Below are 8,125 nucleotides of genomic sequence, written 5' to 3' on the forward strand. Positions count from 1 at the left end.
GTAAGAAGGGTTCCTGCCAAAGCCAGGTTATGGATTGCATTTAAAAATGGTCCATCAGAGTGAAATGGACTCCCATCTTCCTGCTTAGCAATAATGATATGGGTTTAGGGTCTGCTGTGTGTACTGGTGGGTGACTGCCACCCAGCCAGAGTGTGTATGGGAGGCTGCCAGCCAGCCTCCCTTCCTACAAGTAGTGATGGTGCATGTGAAGGGGACAGCGTTGGTTCCTCCCCTTTCACAGTTATCACTTCTCATCCTTCCTTTTGGCTGGTATCAAATGTGGTGTCTGTTTATATCAGTTTAATATCTGATATGTCCCCTATCTGATAGCAGATATTAAGTGCACCACCAGGTTTTAGTGTTGGAAAGAAAGGTTATCTGTTTATTTGCTGCAGCTGCAGCTGCTTGCTGGCTAGTCCAGTGGGCCCCTACTGCAGGCAAAAGACAATAGGTGGTGCCTATGTGCCTAGGTGGATAGGACATCAGCTATGAGGCATTTGTTTGTACAAACTGCTGCTCACAACTAATGTTGTAATATAGTGTCTCCATCTGCTGGTGGTATTGAATAAGCAATAGTGCAATGATAGGGTTTGAAAAAGAAGAAAAATAAGAAGCAGCAGCATAGGAAAGAAGGAAAACATGGAGAGAAGAAAAAAAGAAGGTAAAAATGAGGTGAAAACATGTTTAAAAAAGTATTTCCATCTCTCTCTCTCTCTATATGTATATACATATATATATATATATATATATATATATATTTAAAAGAAAAAAATATTATATATATATATATATATATATATATATATATACATATAGAGAGAGAGAGAGAGATAAATATATATAGAGATAGTTGGGTGGATAGATAGATAGATAGATAGATACACATACATACATACATACATACGTGTGTATTGTTGGAGTTGCAAACATGGGTGCACTTGACAAACTCAGTGCGGCTATTCCCCATTGAAAGATTGTTGCACCCAGGACCCTTAGCACTGGGATATGCTACTCAATACCACTGGCATGGCCAGGTGTAAACAACATCTGACCTTTGTTGTGTATGTAACCATGGAGATTGTGATGTCGCCTAGGCCCACCAAAGAACAGCCTTGTCAGAAGCAGCACTGCCATGAGCAGAAGTAGCAGCACCATAGGTTGTCAAATAAGTTGGATTTAACCAAGACAAGTGAGTCCAATAGGATGCAGGTATGTCCTCTATCCTTACAGCTTCCCGTGGCTGTTGGTTTTATACCGTTTGGGGACAGCCAAGGAGGCGTCAGCAGGCAACACAGGTAAGTGTGTGCTTCTGTGTGTGTGTGTGTGTTTCCTATGCAGATCCTAAACCCAGTATCAAATGCAAGTAGGAGGAGTAAGAAGGGTTCCTGCCAAAGCCAGGTTATGGATTGCATTTAAAAATGGTCCATCAGAGTGAAATGGACTCCCATCTTCCTGCTTAGGCAATAATGATATGGGTTTAGGGTCTGCTGTGTGTACTGGTGGGTGACTGCCACCCAGCCAGAGTGTGTATGGGAGGCTGCCAGCCAGCCTCCCTTCCTACAAGTAGTGATGGTGCATGTGAAGGGGACAGCGTTGGTTCCTCCCCTTTCACAGTTATCACTTCTCATCCTTCCTTTTGGCTGGTATCAAATGTGGTGTCTGTTTATATCAGTTTAATATCTGATATGTCCCCTATCTGGTAGCATATATTAAGTGCACCACCAGGTTTCAGTGTTGGAAAGAAAGATTACCTGTTTATTTGCTGCTGCAGCTGCTTGCTGGCTAGTCCAGTGGGTCCCTACTGCAGGCAAAAGACAATAGGTGGTGCCTATGTGCCTAGGTGGATAGGACATCAGCTATGAGGCATTTGTTTGTACAAACTGCTGCTCACAACTAATGTTGTAATATAGTGTCTCCATCTGCTGGTGGTATTGAATAAGCAATAGTGCAATGATAGGGTTTGAAAAATAAGAAGCAGCAGCATAGGAAAGAAGGAAAACATGGAGAGAAGAAAAAAAGAAGGTAAAAATGAGGTGAAAACATGTTTAAAAAAGTATTTCCATCTCTCTCTCTCTCTATATGTATATACATATATATATATATATATATATATATATATTTAAAAGAAAAAAAAATTATATATATATATATATATATATATATATATATATACATATAGAGAGAGAGAGATAAATATATATAGAGATAGTTGGGTGGATAGATAGATAGATAGATAGATAGATACACATACATACATACATACATACATACATACATACGTGTGTATTGTTGGAGTTGCAAACATGGGTGCACTTGACAAACTCAGTGCGGCTATTCCCCATTGAAAGATTGTTGCACCCAGGACCCTTAGCACTGGGATATGCTACTCAATACCACTGGCATGGCCAGGTGTAAACAACATCTGACCTTTGTTGTGTATGTAACCATGGAGATTGTGATGTCGCCTAGGCCCACCAAAGAACAGCCTTGTCAGAAGCAGCACTGCCATGAGCAGAAGTAGCAGCACCATAGGTTGTCAAATAAGTTGGATTTAACCAAGACAAGTGAGTCCAATAGGATGCAGGTATGTCCTCTATCCTTACAGCTTCCCATGGCTGTTGGTTTTATACCGTTTGGGGACAGCCAAGGAGGCGTCAGCAGGCAACACAGGTAAGTGTGTGCTTGTGTGTGTGTGTGTGTGTGTGTTTCCTATGCAGATCCTAAACCCAGTATCAAATGCAAGTAGGAGGAGTAAGAAGGGTTCCTGCCAAAGCCAGGTTATGGATTGCATTTAAAAATGGTCCATCAGAGTGAAATGGACTCCCATCTTCCTGCTTAGCAATAATGATATGGGTTTAGGATCTGCTGTGTGTACTGGTGGGTGACTGCCACCCAGCCAGAGTGTGTATGGGAGGCTGCCAGCCAGCCTCCCTTCCTACAAGTAATGATGGTGCATGTGAAGGGGACAGCGTTGGTTCCTCCCCTTTCACAGTTATCACTTCTCATCCTTCCTTTTGGCTGGTATCAAATGTGGTGTCTGTTTATATCAGTTTAATATCTGATATGTCCCCTATCTGATAGCATATATTAAATGCACCACCAGGTTTCAGTGTTGGAAAGAAAGATTATCTGTTTATTTGCTGCAGCTGCTTGCTGGCTAGTCCAGTGGGCCCCTACTGCAGGCAATAGACAATAGGTGGTGCCTAGGTGGATAGGACATCAGCTATGAGGCATTTGTTTGTACAAACTGCTGCTCACAACTAATGTTGTAATATAGTGTCTCCATCTGCTGGTGGTATTGAATAAGCAATAGTGCAATGATAGGGTCTGAAAAAGAAGAAAAATAAGAAGCAGCAGCATAGGAAAGAAGGAAAACATGGAGAGAAGAAAAAAAGAAGGTAAAAATGAGGTGAAAACATGTTTAAAAAAGTATTTCCATCTCTCTCTCTCTCTATATGTATATACATATATATATATATATTTAAAAGAAAAAAAATTATATATATATATATATATATATATATATATATATATATATACATATAGAGAGAGAGAGAGAGATAAATATATATACAGATAGATGGGTGGATAGATAGATAGATAGATAGATACACATACATACATACATACATACATGTGTATTGTTGGAGTTGCAAACATGGGTGCACTTGACAAACTCAGTGCGGCTATTCCCCATTGAAAGATTGTTGCACCCAGGACCCTTAGCACTGGGATATGCTACTCAATACCACTGGCATGGCCAGGTGTAAACAACATCTGACCTTTGTTGTGTATGTAACCATGGAGATTGTGATGTCGCCTAGGCCCACCAAAGAACAGCCTTGTCAGAAGCAGCACTGCCATGAGCAGAAGCAGCAGCACCATAGGTTGTCAAATAAGCTGGATTTAACCAAGACAAGTGAGTCCAATAGGATGCAGGTATGTCCTCTATCCTTACAGCTTCCCGTGGCTGTTGGTTTTATACCGTTTGGGGACAGCCAAGGAGGCGTCAGCAGGCAACACAGGTAAGTGTGTGCTTGTGTGTGTGTGTGTGTGTGTGTGTGTGTTTCCTATGCAGATCCTAAACCCAGTATCAAATGCAAGTAGGAGGAGTAAGAAGGGTTCCTGCCAAAGCCAGGTTATGGATTGCATTTAAAAATGGTCCATCAGAGTGAAATGGACTCCCATCTTCCTGCTTAGCAATAATGATATGGGTTTAGGGTCTGCTGTGTGTACTGGTGGGTGACTGCCACCCAGCCAGAGTGTGTATGGGAGGCTGCCAGCCAGCCTCCCTTCCTACAAGTAGTGATGGTGCATGTGAAGGGGACAGCGTTGGTTCCTCCCCTTTCACAGTTATCACTTATCATCCTTCCTTTTGGCTGGTATCAAATGTGGTGTCTGTTTATATCAGTTTAATATCTGATATGTCCCCTATCTGATAGCATATATTAAGTGCACCACCAGGTTTCAGTGTTGGAAAGAAAGGTTATCTGTTTATTTGCTGCAGCTGCAGCTGCTTGCTGGCTAGTCCAGTGGGCCCCTACTGCAGGCAAAAGACAATAGGTGGTGCCTATGTGCCTAGGTGGATAGGACATCAGCTATGAGGCATTTGTTTGTACAAACTGCTGCTCACAACTAATGTTGTAATATAGTGTCTCCATCTGCTGGTGGTATTGAATAAGCAATAGTGCAATGATAGGGTTTGAAAAAGAAGAAAAATAAGAAGCAGCAGCATAGGAAAGAAGGAAAACATGGAGAGAAGAAAAAAAGAAGGTAAAAATGAGGTGAAAACATGTTTAAAAAAGTATTTCCATCTCTCTCTCTCTCTATATGTATATATATATATATATATATTTAAAAGAAAAAAAAATTATATATATACATATAGAGAGAGAGAGAGATAAATATATATAGAGATAGATGGGTAGATAGATAGACATACATACACACATACACACATACACACATACACACATACATACATACATATGTGTGTATTGTTGGAGTTGCAAACATGGGTGCACTTGACAAACTCAGTGCGGCTATTCCCCATTGAAAGATTGTTGCACCCAGGACCCTTAGCACTGGGATATGCTACTCAATACCACTGGCATGGCCAGGTGTAAACAACATCTGACCTTTGTTGTGTATGTAACCATGGAGATTGTGATGTCGCCTAGGCCCACCAAAGAACAGCCTTGTCAGAAGCAGCACTGCCATGAGCATAAGTAGCAGCACCATAGGTTGTCAAATAAGTTGGATTTAACCAAGACAAGTGAGTCCAATAGGATGCAGGTATGTCCTCTATCCTTACAGCTTCCCGTGGCTGTTGGTTTTATACCGTTTGGGGACAGCCAAGGAGGCGTCAGCAGGCAACACAGGTAAGTGTGTGCTTGTGTGTGTGTGTGTTTCCTATGCAGATCCTAAACCCAGTATCAAATGCAAGTAGGAGGAGTAAGAAGGGTTCCTGCCAAAGCCAGGTTATGGATTGCATTTAAAAATGGTCCATCAGAGTGAAATGGACTCCCATCTTCCTGCTTAGCAATAATGATATGGGTTTAGGGTCTGCTGTGTGTACTGGTGGGTGACTGCCACCCAGCCAGAGTGTGTATGGGAGGCTGCCAGCCAGCCTCCCTTCCTACAAGTAGTGATGGTGCATGTGAAGGGGACAGCGTTGGTTCCTCCCCTTTCACAGTTATCACTTATCATCCTTCCTTTTGGCTGGTATCAAATGTGGTGTCTGTTTATATCAGTTTAATATCTGATATGTCCCCTATCTGGTAGCATATATTAAGTGCACCACCAGGTTTCAGTGTTGGAAAGAAAGATTACCTGTTTATTTGCTGCTGCAGTTGCTTGCTGGCTAGTCCAGTGGGTCCCTACTGCAGGCAAAAGACAATAGGTGGTGCCTAGGTGGATAGGACATCAGCTATGAGGCATTTGTTTGTACAAACTGCTGCTCACAACTAATGTTGTAATATAGTGTCTCCATCTGCTGGTGGTATTGAATAAGCAATAGTGCAATGATAGGGTCTGAAAAAGAAGAAAAATAAGAAGCAGCAGCATATGAAAAAAGGAGGAAAGAAGGAAAACATGGAGAGAAGAAAAAAAAAGAAGGTAAAAATGAGGTGAAAACATGTTTAAAAAAGTATTTCCATCTCTCTCTCTATATGTATATATATATATATATATATATATATATATATATTTAAAAGAAAAAAAAATTATATATATACATATATACATATAGAGAGAGAGAGAGATAAATATATATAGAGATAGATGGGTGGATAGATAGATAGATAGAGAGATACACATACACACATACACACATACACACATACATACATACATAGATATGTGTGTATTGTTGGAGTTGCAAACATGGGTGCACTTGACAAACTCAGTGCGGCTATTCCCCATTGAAAGATTGTTGCACCCAGGACCCTTAGCACTGTGATATGCTACTCAATACCACTGGCATGGCCAGGTGTAAACAACATCTGACCTTTGTTGTGTATGTAACCATGGAGATTGTGATGTCGCCTAGGCTCACCAAAGAACAGCCTTGTCAGAAGCAGCACTGCCATGAGCAGAAGTAGCAGCACCATAGGTTGTCAAATAAGTCGGATTTAACCAAGACAAGTGAGTCCAATAGGATGCAGGTATGTCCTCTATCCTTACAGCTTCCCGTGGCTGTTGGTTTTATACCGTTTGGGGACAGCCAAGGAGGCGTCAGCAGGCAACACAGGTAAGTGTGTGCTTGTATGTGTGTGTGTGTGTGTGTGTGTGTGTGTGTGTGTGTTTCCTATGCAGATCCTAAACCCAGTATCAAATGCAAGTAGGAGGAGTAAGAAGGGTTCCTGCCAAAGCCAGGTTATGGATTGCATTTAAAATAGGTCCATCAGAGTGAAATGGACTCCCATCTTCCTGCTTAGCAATAATGATATGGGTTTAAGGTCTGCTGTGTGTACTGGTGGGTGACTGCCACCCAGCCAGAGTGTGTATGGGAGGCTGCCAGCCAGCCTCCCTTCCTACAAGTAATGATGGTGCATGTGAAGGGGACAGCGTTGGTTCCTCCCCTTTCACAGTTATCACTTCTCATCCTTCCTTTTGGCTGGTATCAAATGTGGTGTCTGTTTATATCAGTTTAATATCTGATATGTCCCCTATCTGATAGCAGATATTAAGTGCACCACCAGGTTTCAGTGTTGGAAAGAAAGGTTATCTGTTTATTTGCTGCAGCTGCAGCTGCTTGCTGGCTAGTCCAGTGGGCCCCTACTGCAGGCAAAAGACAATAGGTGGTGCCTAGGTGGATAGGACATCAGCTATGAGGCATTTGTTTGTACAAACTGCTGCTCACAACTAATGTTGTAATATAGTGTCTCCATCTGCTGGTGGTATTGAATAAGCAATAGTGCAATGATAGGGTTTGAAAAAGAAGAAAAATAAGAAGCAGCAGCATAGGAAAGAAGGAAAACATGGAGAGAAGAAAAAAAGAAGGTAAAAATGAGGTGAAAACATGTTTAAAAAAGTATTTCCATCTCTCTCTCTCTCTATATGTATATACATATATATATATATATATATATATATATATATATTTAAAAGAAAAAAAATATATATATATATATATATACATATAGAGAGAGAGAGAGAGATAAATATATATAGAGATAGATGGGTGGATAGATAGATAGATAGATAGATAGATACACATACATACATACATACATACGTGTGTATTGTTGGAGTTGCAAACATGGGTGCACTTGACAAACTCAGTGCGGCTATTCCCCATTGAAAGATTGTTGCACCCAGGACCCTTAGCACTGGGATATGCTACTCAATACCACTGGCATGGCCAGGTGTAAAAAACATCTGACCTTTGTTGTGTATGTAACCATGGAGATTGTGATGTCGCCTAGGCCCACCAAAGAACAGCCTTGTCAGAAGCAGCACTGCCATGAGCAGAAGTAGCAGCACCATAGGTTGTCAAATAAGTTGGATTTAACCAAGACAAGTGAGTCCAATAGGATGCAGGTATGTCCTCTATCCTTACAGCTTCCCGTTGCTGTTGGTTTTATACCGTTTGGGGACAGCCAAGGAGGCGTCAGCAGGCAAC

General features: G+C 41.4%; 1 pseudogene; it reads left to right on the plus strand.

The window, feature by feature from the left end:
* Nucleotides 1–5,697: 5,697 nt before the first annotated feature.
* Nucleotides 5,698–5,805, plus strand: LOC130343265 (U2 spliceosomal RNA; annotated as a pseudogene).
* The last annotated feature ends 2,320 nt before the right edge of the window (nucleotides 5,806–8,125 follow it).

This window comes from Hyla sarda, unplaced genomic scaffold (genome assembly GCF_029499605.1).
Source record: "Hyla sarda isolate aHylSar1 unplaced genomic scaffold, aHylSar1.hap1 scaffold_677, whole genome shotgun sequence".
NCBI classification, from domain to species: domain Eukaryota; kingdom Metazoa; phylum Chordata; class Amphibia; order Anura; family Hylidae; genus Hyla; species Hyla sarda.